The 13,964-nt window shown below is 49.8% G+C and overlaps 1 long non-coding RNA gene across 1 annotated transcript; it reads right to left on the bottom strand.

Annotated features, from left to right (window-relative positions):
• Window positions 1-2,379: 2,379 nt before the first annotated feature.
• Window positions 2,380-4,842, bottom strand: LOC139828186 (uncharacterized). The gene is made up of 3 exons (XR_011739548.1): window positions 4,571-4,842; window positions 3,127-3,552; window positions 2,380-2,579 (listed from the first exon to the last, which is right to left on the bottom strand). It is a non-coding gene; the product is annotated as an uncharacterized lncRNA (long non-coding RNA).
• Between the last annotated feature and the right edge of the window lie 9,122 nt (window positions 4,843-13,964).

The following is a 13,964-nucleotide window of genomic DNA, read 5'->3' as shown; positions in this document are numbered from 1 at the left end:
GACAGGAGTGAAGCATCTAAACGTGATCTATCCCACATTCATTCTTCACCACTCTGCAGCGGTTCTAGCAGGAGCTTCACACGTTTTCCCCCATTTAAGAGTTTAGATGCCAAAATATCCCAATAAGAACCATAATGCTTGTTTACATCTAGAATTGTCTTAAATATACGTCCTCCTATGCGTGTTACAGAACACTGTAACCCTGCTTTGTATATTAACATGTAATACATGCCACTAAAACCGTATCAATTAACTGACTAGACAAAGTTTTCCTCTGGAATTTAACACGTGCATTAAAACTCCTCCAAACCGAAGCCCAGCTCTACTAGGCCGTCCCACAAGCGCAGGGCTTGAGCTCTGGTTTGAGCCTGATGCCGCACTCCCCGCGCCGGGCTGCAGTACCGCGCTGTGGCCACCGGGCGGCAGCACCAGCGACACCCGGCGGGCGGTGCACCGCGGGAGCACCGGGGCGCCACCGCGCATGCGCGGAACCGGGGCTGAACGTCCGCGTGCGTGCGGAGGTGACCTGCACCGGGGTGACCACCCGGGATCACCCACAGCAAACGAGTCACCCGGGACAACGCGGAACAGAGAATCCGCTCTAGAGAACCACCCCACCCAGAGAACCCTCCTCGGTGGAACCTCCCGGCGGCCCGTTCGAGCTCTCTAGTGCCCTATTTGCGTAGCCACGCCTCTGATTTGCATTTCTCCGCCCCATCCTCGCCCCGCCTGCCGTTCCCATGCGCCCCGCCCCTCCTCTTATCTCTCGCAATCTGATTTGCAGGCTTCGAATCTCAATTTGCATTCTCCCCGCCTACTCACCTCCCTGCCCAAGCCCCGAGGAGATTTGCATATCCGGCACGACGCTCTGCTCTGTTCTGTTTCTATTCGACCCCATCTATTTCTATTATTTCTACTTCTATTAATTCTCGTTCTATTTCTTTTCCTGTTTTCTGTTTCTTTCCCTGCGAAGTACAAACCACACCTGATCTCACAGATGTCCAGTGTAACCTGTAGCTGCTTTTGGTAAATATGAGCAGAACTTTACAGCACACGGTTTTCCCAGCAACATGAAGCAGAGAGCGTATTCAAAAAAAAAAAAAAAAAAAAAAACACACAAACACAAAGACGACACACAGCCTTGTAAGTCGGGTGATTAATTCTATTCAGTACGCTTTTACTTAAGTTAGATTACAAGAAAACTAAATGGGGCTCGCCCAGTGCCCTGTGAGTAGTAAAAACCATCACCACACAGTCAGTCATTCAGCAGAGAGCTCGCAGCAGCTCCCCGGCTGCCGCAGTTATGGAACGAAGCGTCTGGCTCGCACACAGAGCCCCCCAGCCCCTGCTCCCACCGCTGACCAGGTGCGGGTGCCGTTCTGCTCCCTGGGGGCAGCTCAGGCCTTTCCCTCAAGTGCACCCGCCAGAGACATTTCCGGGTAAGGATGAGTTTTTTAATCCTTTCTATAAACAGAATTTCTTTGCATTTTAAAAACCTTGTACATCACTGACATTGACTCCTATGTCTCTTTTTACACATACGTATGTATTTAGGGAATATATTTGATTCATATATATCATCTATTTCCACTGTAATATATATCTACTTAGACATCTACACACTTGCCTATGCATTTACATGTATATATCTGCTTAAACTTATACAGAATATCTGTTTATGCTTATATATATCACCACTTATTATCTAGAATATCCATTTATACTTACGCACCTGTTTAGCCTTCTCTTTGGACACAAATATCTTTCTAGACTTGCAGATGTTGGCATATTGTTACAATCATATTATTACATTTATGTATATTTAGACAGAGCTATCGATTCACACTTGGCGTGTGGCACGATGAGCAGTGACACGTGGCCAGCTGCACGGCTCAAGCACGAGGGACACCCCGACCTGCCAGGGAAAAGCGCCACTGAGAGCCAGACAGAAACAAAGTACGTCAGAGCACGCTGTCAGATATTGGGGAAACACTCATAGCATCCAGTTGCCTCTCTTTTTCAGTTTTTAGAACAAATACCCATCTGCTTAAGTACACCTAATAAATTATATGCTGCACCTACTCAACAATAACTCTTAACTATGGAAGTCAACATGTAAATTAGACCATTTTATTTGCTTTAAGTTTCATTGATAGGAAAATCAGTGAGATAGAAGACATGGGTTTACTTTAAAAAATAAATAAATATCCCCATTCCTGCAGTGCAGCATAAGGCTACGAAAAAGGAGCATCAGACTCACGAACACTTTTGGCTGCACTGCAGCACACAGGGGAACACGTTTCTGTGACCGTGACAGCTCGACTGTCGCAACCGGGAACCCAAAGCCCAGCGGTGCCACCAACCTTTGCCAGGCCTGCTGTGCTGGGCTCTGCGGAAGGAAATGGACTTTGGTTGGTTGTTTCAAAGAAAATGAACAGTCCTGTTGTTGATGAGGCCACTGCCCACTACATCACCTGGGAAGATCCACTCGGAGGGCAGGTTCATAAAATGCAGCTTCTTGGAATGAGGAATGCTGCCGTTTTGGAAGATTTCTTACCAACTGAAGTCAGAACTACACACTGTAGGTTAAGAGAAAAAAGTCACTATTGAAACAATAACTCATCCAAACCACGCATGGACTCACCGCCACCAGTTACGAGGCTGAAAGTGCTTCTTGGGAACACCTGGCAAACACGCAGAACAAAACCGATTTGCCCAGGTGCCTGTATCTCTGTCAGCTTTTTGAGTACTATTCTAAGATATTTTAAAAACCTATTGAGTGAAAAAGAACAAAGCATTTGTCATTGAATCAGGTTGTTTCTTCTGGACATCTGAACTCTTACAAACACCTCCTTTCCTCTTTTAGTACAAAATCATTTCCATAGTATCATTCAATAGTAAGCCCACAGAAACAGAAGATTACGCTTTCAGGAAGAGAAAATAACCAGAGGGAGGTGAGCTCTGCACAGGTGTACCGTGCTCCAGAACAGACCTTATTTTTAGTACTCCTGGTAAAATATTTCGTATTAAAAATATAGAAGGAGAGTCGGTGCATTCTTAATGTTAACTTTAAAGTCCACTCTACAAGTACCTCAGGAAAAGTGCAGACACGCGTCCTAGCCGTACCTTGTATGGGCAGACCGCTCTGGATTCCTTCTGTCTGTCTGGTACTTCTGTAGCAGAAGACGGGGCAACCGCGGTGAAACGGTGGCAGCAGACATCCAGCTGAAAGAGGAAAAGCCCTTCAGAACAAAGCTGGAGAGGAACCTGACACTTCCTTTTTTCTTGTGAAGGTTACAGTTGAGTGGAGAAAAAAGTCTTTTGCACCATCTTCAGTACAGCTGTTGATACGGCCACTGGAGCGTTTGCGTTTTTTGGATAACCAGGCCATTTTTGACTCATTGGCAGCCTGAGTTCCCTAGAACACATTTTCCCAGATACACACAGAACACAGACACAGATATCACCCAAGTATAGCCAAGATTTCCTTCCTCGCCCTGGATGCTGTCATTGAAGAGCCCAGCAGCCCATCTGTCCTCGTGAACCGCCCCACTGAAAAAAACCAAAAATTATCTTTTCCAGGCTGTTTCTTCAAAGGGTAAAGATATTTTAAATTGCAGTTATCTTTTCCAACAAAGTGATTTTGTGATTCCTTTGAAAAGGAGGGTAAGCTTGCCAGAGAAAGATAGCGACAGGGAGCAAGACAAGGTGACACAGAGAGAGGGGCAAAAGGGCCAGGGAGCAGGGCAAAGGGAAGAAGAGGCCAAAATGAGAGACAAGGAGCAGGAGACAGAGACGGTGGGAAAAATCCTAGAATGGGCAGTGGGAGAGACAGACAAAGGAGAAGTGGGCGCCGGGCTGCGGGACAGAGACAGGAAGGAGGAAATGCAGTGACAGGGAGCAGGGCAGAGCGACAGAGAAACAAAAACAAAGAGGGAAGAGGACAGAGAAACCAGGAGTAAGACAAGGAGAAGGGCAGAGAAACAGGAACCGGGGTGGGTAGGGAGCAGGACCAAGAGATGGGGCGAGGATGGAGATGGAGGAAGAAACCTGGGATGGCCAACAGGACAGGGAAGAATATGACTGTGGGTAGGGAGCAGGACACAGGGATACAGCGAGAAACAATGGGACAGGGAGCAGCATTAAAGGTCAGAAAGAATAAGAGATGAACAGGAAGGAGGAATGGAACGCTGAGATGCTGAACAAAAAACGCCAGCAACAGTGAGCAAGACAAACGAATAGAGAGAGAAGGGCAAGGCAGGAAGAAGAGAGATAGGAAGGTGGGAGATAAGAGCTGCACGTACAGGTACTGAGAAGAAAAGAACAGCAGGGAACAGGCCAGAGAAACTGTGGGGAAAAAAAGAGACTGATGCAGATCAAGACAAAGATATGGAAAAGGGAAAAACAGCTATAGAAGATGGAGCAGGACACAAAAATAGAGAGAAAAGGAGAGGTATAGGGAAGCAAAATTTTAAAATAATAATAATAAACCAAAACCACCACCAAGGAGGGGCAGGGAGGCACCAGGACACACAAGCCGGGGACGAGGCCCCGAGGGCCAGGGACTCACAGCGGCTCTCGCTTTCGGTGGCTGCCAGGAGGCTTCTAACAGCTCAGACGCTCCCGTCTCCTTCTCTCCTCCCTTCCTCTCCGGTAACTCGGGGCGCTCGGCCGTCCTCAGCCTAGGAGAACACGGTGGGGTGTCAGGGCTCCTACGAGACGAGGCTTCGGGGACATGGAGCCTCGCTGGCTCGCTCGCCAGGCAGCCGTCCCGCTCCAGGATACGCGCACGGACCCTGCCGCGCACGTTGGCCCCCGGCCCGCCGCACGCCGCGCAGAGGGAGCCTTCGCCACCCGGAGAGTGGGGCTCGCTCTCTCGCCCGCTGCAGGAAGCGGACATTGGGCCGACGGCCCCGCATTTCTTCCTCTTTACCTCTCCCCAACCTCTCTGGCTCCAGCAGCAGCAGCCCCCGTCCACGCACGGGACGTGCTCCCCTGTCCCTTCTCCCGCCACGCTGCCAGACGAGCCTCGCCAGCCCGAGGCGGGCGCAGCCAACGGCATCCCCCGGGCTGGGAGTGAACGGCCACATCCTCAGCGCGGCCTCTGGGAGAGGGAGAGAAGAAGCAGCGGCCGTTAGCACCGTAGCTCACCCCTGCCCCAGCCTGCTCCTTCCGCAGGGGCCACCGGAGAGGTGCCGAGGGCCGGCTTGCCGCCTTCACGACGGGGCTTGGGAGCGGCCCAGGAACACGGGACGGGTTCGCAGGAGCTGCCGGAGCTGGGGGCGGCTGCACGGGGCGAGCGGGGCCGCGGGAGGAGGCTCGGCGGGAGCTCTGGCGAGCTGGGGACGCACCCGGCGTCTGCCCCCGGCCGGCTGTCGCCTCCTGCTCCTCTGCCGCACGCTGGGGACGGAGGACGGCGCCGCGTCTCCCACCTGGGCGCTGCTCCCCAGGTTCCATTCCCCGCCTGGGCTGGGGGGTCTGCTGAGCATCGGGCGTTCACAGCTCCCCCTCAGAAACACAGAAATTCCAAATTAGAGTTCAGCCTCTGAAAAAAATAGAGCAGGAGAAAGCAGAGGAATTAGTCAGAAGAAGGGACAGGAGAGCAGCTGAGCTAACGGAGGATTCGAGGGAAACGGGCCACCTCAAAACACAAGGCATCCTCAAAAAACCAGAGCAACTGCAGCAACGCCAGACAGCATTAAGACAAACTGACACCGTTTAGGACACGCTCAGCATAAAAGCAAACACATCCACCGGTGCAGGAAAGCATCTCGCCCCTTCCCCACAGCACCGCCACAGGACACAGCCCTGTGAGGCCACGGGATGGGCTCGTACTGAAACGGAGAAATAAGCTTGACAGCAGAGTCAATTACACCGTTAAGCAGGCAATGTTTCTTTCATCTGCACTGGGGAGCTCTGGGGGTCGTCCTCTGTAAGTGCTCCCACGACTGGATACTCTTGCATTGCTTATAGTCACACAGCTGCTACATATTAATTACAATTGTTTTAAATTTTGAACATACTATATATCTAGCCTAAGAAATAATTGATGAAGTTACTTATAAATGTTTAGTTTCTCACTCACAACACATCTATTAGTTAAATATAAACTAAGCTCTCAGCTTCTAAACAATGTGTTATTAAATCTTCTGTCTCCCTCTTGTCGTGCAGAAGGATCTAAAACGTGAAAAACATCCCCTCATCGTGCAGGCGGTCAGAAAGCATTTACCTCACGTGAACCGGTTAATGAAGGGTACATCTTCTATAACTTCATCGCAGTATACATTAACTTGGTAGCTTCTCTTGAATTTCCCCCTTTTCAATATACTTGCAAACTCTTTGGCAGTATAAATCTACGAAATATTATCATCTCGTGTTGTGGTACAGCACAATTATTTGTTACCCACTAGCAGTACCAAACAGAACACTGTAGCGTAATGTAAGTAAAAACGACTAGCATCAAAATCAGAGTCCTAAGATCAATGCTGACAGAACTGCGAAGACGCAGCTCCTGCCGGTTCTGACGTTGGTTTCTGGCACTTCTGACCGCTTCGGGTCAAACGGTGCCTCTTCCCCCGGCCGTGCGCTGCAGTACCCGAGTTTCGCCACAGGGCGGCAGCACTGAGACGGCCGCGGCAGCGCCGGGCGAGCGGTCGTGCCGCGTTTCGCGGGAACCTCACAAAATAAACCCCAGAAAACAAACGCGACAAAACAAAAAAGCACACAGAGAGCCGCGGAACGAAAGCCGCACGTACAGAACACAGAACCCGCCGGGCCTCGCCCCGAGCTCCCGGCGAAGCGGCGCCCGACCCGCCACGCCACCGAGCCTGCCACCACGCCTTCGCTCCCACCAGCTTCGCCAGCTCGGCCGTAAGGGCAGCGGGGAAACCGAACCGAACGCCTCCTCACCGCGCCGGCCCATCCCACTCCCCCCGTTCCAACGGCACGGTCACCCTCGCCGCGGACGCAGTCACCTGCCGCCTCTTTCGCCGCTCCGTTCCCCTCGCACTCTCCCACCGTCCCGCGGCGGGAGGCTCCCAGCTGTCGCCTCCTTCCCCTCTGCCTTTCTGCCGCCTCCGGGGACCTCACGAAGGGCTGCCCTGAGCCGCCTACCTCCAGGTCCCCGGGCGCCGGTTGCAGCAACCGCTCCGCAACCGCCCCCACCCCCGTTCCCGTTAATTCCCGGCACTCACCCCGAGACACCACGGACCCGCTCGCCAGGACCCGCGCTGATTGGCTGCTTTCCACCCCTCCACACTGTCCTCCTATTGGATGCTCCGCCCCTCCGGCAAAATGATAGCCTGCCTAGGCACGTCAATCACCATTTTCTCCGCCTATCAGCGCTCGCAGTTTGGGCATGCACAGTAGCAAGGCAGCAGCACCCGCCCCCTTCCGCAACACGATTGGCTGCCGAGAACCAGTCAATCACCATTCTCTCGGCCCATCAGTACTCGCAGTTTGCTCATGCGCAGTACGGAGCCTCCGACACCCGCCCCTCCGGCAATCTGAGTGGCGGACAGAATGGCAATTGACGTGCCTTGGCAGCCTATCAGCGATCCGGCCCCCCCCCCCCAGCCTTCCCGCGCCATCTGATTGGCCCGCTCTGCACCCTCACCCGTCTGCTCTCCGCCCTGCCGGGACCCCCACGCCCTTTGCCCGCGCGGCTTCCAGCAGCCGCGTTTGAAAGGAAACAACAAACCGCGCTCCTTTGCTTTACGCTGACAAGGGGGGCGGGTGGTCACCTACCCTTAAATTCATTGTGAACAGAGAGAGCCCTAAGGAGCTCCGGCCGGCAGGTTTCTCTCCCCTGTGCCCGGGACCGAGGAGACGCCGCCGCCTCCTGCCGCCGCCTCGCCCGTTCCCCTCGCAGCGGGGCCTCCCCGGGAGAGCCGGGGGCCTCGTTTTTTCCCGGCTGCTCGTCCGACCGCTGCCCCCCCCCTTTCTGACGGGCACGACGCCACCCGCAGCGGCAGAGTCCCCCTCTTACCCCCGGCACGGGCACCGGGCGCCGCTCCCCAGCTGCAGTTCCGGGCGGTGGCCACCAGACGGCAGCACCGAGCGCGGTCACGCAGCGCCCCCCGGGCCCCGCAGCGCGGGCGCTTTTTCTTGACCCGTGGGCAGCCTGAGCTCCCCGAACGCGCTTTCCCAGAGCCGCGCACATGGCAGACACACTGATAAAAGATAATAGCCCGACATTGCTAAAATGTGTTTTTTTCCTAAAGATGCCTTCTGTCCTAATAAAATACATTGCCTCTCCCTGTGCCCCGTGTCTTGTCTGCAGCAGTAACTCGGCTCGCCCGCAGCTGTGGCAGCTCTGCTGCTGCTACAGGGTCAGTTCCAGCCCTTACCCTCGGCTGAGCAGCAGCCGGGCAGGCGCTGCTGCTCTGGGCGCTGCGCATCCTTCAGGAACGGTTCTCAAACGATCCTGTGCAACGATGTCCAGAGCCAGGACCCCCGCGGCGGGGGACAGGAGCACACGGCCGGGCCCGTCCCGGCTCGGGGCTGTTTCCGCAGTCGCTGTGAGCTGATCCGTGAGCTGGAACCAACCTCCCCATGCCCCGGCCCGGCCCTTTGTCCCCGGCTTTCCCAGGGCAGCGCAGCGGGCTGGGTCACACCAACTGTTCTCTGCTGGCACCACCCAGCCGGGTCACCTGTGTCTGCGGTTGTGGGGACACCCCACGGGCTCCCTGGAAACGGACATCACAGCACTGAGAGGGGGCGTTCAGGAGCCTCTGCGCTTTTGGGTTGGTTTGTTTGGGGTTTTTTTCCTTTTGTTGTTTTGATCGTTAGCTTCTTGTTGTCGGTTGGTTTGTTTTTAAGCTGTTACTCTATATAGCTCATCCATGGTGCTTATAGAGCATGGGTAAATCTACCCTGCTTCCTCACAGGAGACAACCATCTCGCTTTACAACAGGTGATTGAATCTGCTATAGAAAAGTTCAACCACCTCCTGTACAGCAAAGGATAAAAGAAAGTATGGATTTTTGTTGCATCTAATCCCCAATGCAAGTACCCATTAACAATACATTAGCAGTGGGTTCCTTCAAATATTCACAGTGAAGGTAGTTCCTGGCACGATTGTATTAGCGTTCTTACTATTTTACGGGAGAAACACAGGGCACAGCTGATTTTGCCCACGTGCAGCGCAGTGATCACACGGGTGCGGTGAACCGGGTGGAAGGCCCTAGAAAAGGAAAATCAGCCTCCGTGTGCAGGGCCAAAACAGAAATCCTTTTCAAACTGTGCCATTTTAAAAAGCTACCAGGGGTATAAAGCAGAAAAAAGAGCAGTGAATGTGTATAATGACACAATTCGATGGTTCTCCAGTTCCATGATGTGCTCTTTTACTAACAGTGTCTGCTGGAGTGGATACCCTGGACACCAACAAGCGGGTCCTGGTGCTGTGCCCATGGTGATTCATCCACTGTGGCCGTGGGTGTCAGGCCCTGATACAATAGACACAAAACCTTGGGAGGGAGGTGATCACAGTAGAACGCTTAAAGATAATGAGCTAGCAGACTTGATTTAATCTTTATTTAAAAATACACATGGCTGCTGTCTTTTCTACAGTTTAGGTAGGACGGGCTCCAATATCTCTATGAATTACAATACATGACAAAAATTAAAGGGGGAAAGCTCTATTTTTACAATGGTAAATACAGTCTAAATCAATTTGGGAAACAGGTAAAGGGGTGTAGCAAATGAGGCACAGACGATCCTGTTTTATCTCAGAAGGCTTTGGCGTATTTACAGCTTTAGGCACAGCGTGTCCAATCCCGTATAAAATGCACTGTCCATACCAATTCAGCCTGTCCCCCGATATAAGGACATCAGGATGCCACCCTGCATTCACCAAGGGACAATCCTGATCTAATGTTCTCTGTGTATTCTACACCAATATCTGTTCGTCAACAAACCTTTTACTGGTTTCAATTTCTTTCCCTGATTGTCCTTTTTCAAATACAATGCGTATGTAACATTTTGTATTGTGTAATATGCATTATATAATAGACAATATATGATTTAAAACATATATCTTACTATATATTACATGTAGTGCATTGCTATACTACACATCTCAAGGTATACCCACCCAGACCTGTGCAGCATATTAATATTCTTTACAGTGGCCACCATTAATTACAATATTCAATCAGATTCCCCCTGGTAGCTTTCCCCAGGGAGTCAAACGATCCTTTTCCAATGTCACAAAATACAGCCGGGGGGGACTTCTTTCGAATCCCTCCTGTCCCTTGTCCACTACCTATTTCACAATCACAATAACAAACAATTGGTTAACCGTAAGTATTGGACTATAAAATCACCCAAGACATAAGTAACAACAAATCACTAAAGACACAAACAATTACACAATTGCTAAGGCACAAACAGCAAAATCACTAAAGGTACCTTTATCAAATTACTGTTCCCTTGTTTTTCTCTTTTATTTATTGTTTTCTCGTTTTCCTCTTTAGTTTTTTATTTCTTTTTAATTTACCCAATTTACCAAAATGCGCAGACCCAACGCGCTGGTGTCGCCCACGTCTCGCGCAGGCAGCCTGCAAACAAACCAGACTATGAAAGTGCCTTATCTCATTGATGGGGTTTTACCCACGTCTCGAGCTGGCCCGAGGATCCGTGATCCCTTCCGGGAATTCCCCGGTGCCGGCACAAGGTCCCAGAGATCCTGGGGTCCACGGGAGGTCAGGCAGATTATCCCATCCTCGTCGCCAGAAAACGATACCGAAAAGTCGGCAAACAGACTCTCTAACACTGTTTTGAAAGTGTTAAAAAGCAGGCACTTTTATTACGGCGCGCTGGGCACTCGGGGGATCGCTCCTCTAATCCAGCGTGCGTTCCGCTTTCCTCTGGTTTTACATATCCTGGAACTCCTGAAACAGCAAAACACGCCAACCACTGTTTACAGACGTCCCGTGCTCTTTCACCAGTGCGTGCAGCCGCAACGAGAAATCTGGAATGAGCGTCTACAGAAACACATACGTATTTACCCACTTCAGAACAACGCGTTACATCAGCTGGCCGTACTTGTCAGTAATCCCTCCTGGATTAACACCCTCTTTGGATGGCACGGGTGCCGACTGTTGGCAATCAGGGCAGGACATAAGAACGCTCCTGGCCTGATCCGTTGTAATTTGAAATTGTCGTTTTAACGACTTTGCATTCTGGTGAAAGAGTTTATGTGATAATTTAGCTTGCTCCAAGGCTTTAGGCACAGTAAGCGGCACAGCTCGTGCATCGGCCCTCCTATTGCCTTCCACAAGAGGTCCTGGAAGGGCAGCGCGAGAGCGGATGTGCACTGCATAAAAACCATGACGTCTATGATTTATTAGGAACCATAGCATTCTCAATTCAGCCATCAAAAGAGGATTATCCTCTTCCTTCAGAAAAGAAGCTTCCAGGCGGTTAAGTATGCCAGCTGCATAATATGAGTCAGTTACAACATTCAAAGGCTCATTACAGAACACTCAAAAGCGATCCTAACAGCTGTCAGCTCAAGAACTTGTTTGACCCTTGGTCTCCTTTTTCTACCTTGTGTTTGGAACACTGGGTATCTGAGTTTAGCCACATAATTACAACTTTACGTGAGCGACCAAAGGCATCAGTAAATACAGTCTTGTCACTTACTGGTCGTTGCTGACAGCAGCATTTGCCCTACAACGGTAAATTACCAATTTCAGCCCACAGTTTATGTTGGGGGTAATAAACTGATATGTTCCCTGCATATGTTGCCAATGCAATCTGGAAATTCACATCTTCAGTTAATTACCATTGCAAATTCTCCTTTGTTGTAGGAATAAATATACATTCAAAGTCTGTCCCATACATAGCATACAAACATTCTCTGCCTTTAATTATTGGGTTTGCATACATTTCTTTTATTATCCAAACTGTTTTCATTGGTGTGTGAGCTAGAAAAACCCATTCCAACTCTTAAAGAATCACTTAATGACTTGTCCCATTGAAACGGTACTGCAAACGGTTGGACGGTATTGGCTATGAGTGCCAGCCAAACTGGCAGCTGCAAATTGCGTCCCCATCCCTATTTTTGTTCAACAGCATCGAATACTTTCTATATGGCCTGCTGAGCTTTGTCATCCAATACCTGAGTAGACAATAAATTCAGGTCTCCTTTCAAAAGTGTAAAAAGTAGACACAGTTCCTCTGTGGCAATGCCCAAAATAGGTCGGAGCCAATTTATGGCTCCTAGCAATTTTGTAAGTCATTTAAGGTCATGATATTATGGAATTTAAGAGGTACTGGCTAAGGAATGATTTCTTGTTCTGTTATTTGCCACCCCAAATATTTCCATGGAGCAGTTTTCTGAATTTTTTCTTGTGCAATTTGTAATCTAGCCTTTTGTATAGCGTTACATAGGACTTGCATTACTTGTTGTAGTTCCTGCTCTTATAACATGACAAGCAAGATATCATCCATATAACGACAGATACAAGCTGAGGGGTACAGCTTCCTCACAGGTTGTACAGCTGCTGCAACTACTGTCTTGCAAATGGTTGGACTATTTCTCATCCCTTGTGGTGATACCACCCAATGCTATCTCTTCATAGGCTCCTCTTGATTAAGTGAAGGAACACAAAATGCAAATCTGGGGGCATCCTCAGGATGTAGCAAGGTGGCACAGGTGTCCATGCCATAATTTTGATTTCACCTTGATAATCAGAGTCAATTACTCCAGGTAAAACAAACAAACCCAATTTGGTAGTAGATGATCAACCTATTAACAAAGCATGCACACTAGGCACTAAAGGCCCCCACACTCCTCTGGGAATAAGCAATACCACAGCAGTAATTAATTATCATCACTGACGGGCTGGCAGCCAAGTCCAGCCCTGCACTTCCAGCTGTTCCAGGGAAGAGATCTCGGGTCATGAGTTTAGACTTGAATTTATTTGATGGGGGTGGGGGAAGTCCTGTCCCCCACCTCCTGGGAAGGGTTAATTGGCTCCCCCTTTACATTAATCCTTGAATGATGTTCACTCACACAGTGCTTGCCCTTTCCCCATTTTGGACGATCTCTGGGAGGTACAGCCTTCGAAGTCTGGCGTGCATACTTTGTGTAATCTTTCTTTACACAACCCAGTGTCCCACAACAAAAACAATTCGATTTCAGTTCTGTTCCCAATACTTGTAACTGTGCTGCTAAAGCAGCAGCTAGAGAGCTGGTATAATGTTCAGTTGACTTATGTTTTGACACACTCTCATATCTGCTATAGTACACCTTTCCCTATTCCCCAAATCCTGCAACACACGCTGACAATCAGCATTAGCATTCTCAAAAGCCAATTATTTTAGTAACAACTCATGCGCTGTGTCATTATCAATTTGTCTCTCCAAAGCAGTTTGCAAGCGGTCTAAAAACAGCGCATAAGGTTCCTGTGATCCTTGCAAGATTTTTGAAAAGGACGTATTGGCATCTCTCCCAACCTCCAGTAACTTCCGAACCACTTTCATTGCTAGTTTTGCTATTACACCACATATATATCTCTCTGGGTTACGCAACTTGATTATCTGGCAAAGCGTGGGCACATTCCCCAGCTAAAGGACTGCAATCAATCCATCTCATCCGATATGCATTATCAACGGTCTCTATAGTACAGTTCTCCCAAAAATCAGATAACTACTAGTCAATATACTGTATGGTTAAGATCATTTTCAACAAAGAACGCCAGTCATGTGGAGTAAGTTCGTAAGAGGAGCTTAATGCTTCAAAAATGTGTAACAAATGATAAAGTAACCCCATTTTCTTTAGCTAATGTTGGTAATTCCTTTACAACATCATACGGTAGCTGCTGAAAGCCTGGAGATTGCTGTTCACAACAGATCACTGGCCATGCCGTAACCACTTTCGAGTCTCCTGTTTTCAAAGCCTCTTCTCTACATTTATCCCACATGGTTTAATTAGTGTGCACTTTCGGTTGCAAAGT

Source organism: Patagioenas fasciata, chromosome 6 (assembly GCF_037038585.1).
Source record: "Patagioenas fasciata isolate bPatFas1 chromosome 6, bPatFas1.hap1, whole genome shotgun sequence".
Classification (NCBI taxonomy): Eukaryota; Metazoa; Chordata; class Aves; order Columbiformes; family Columbidae; genus Patagioenas; species Patagioenas fasciata.
This window is presented reverse-complemented; position numbering and strand designations above follow the sequence as displayed.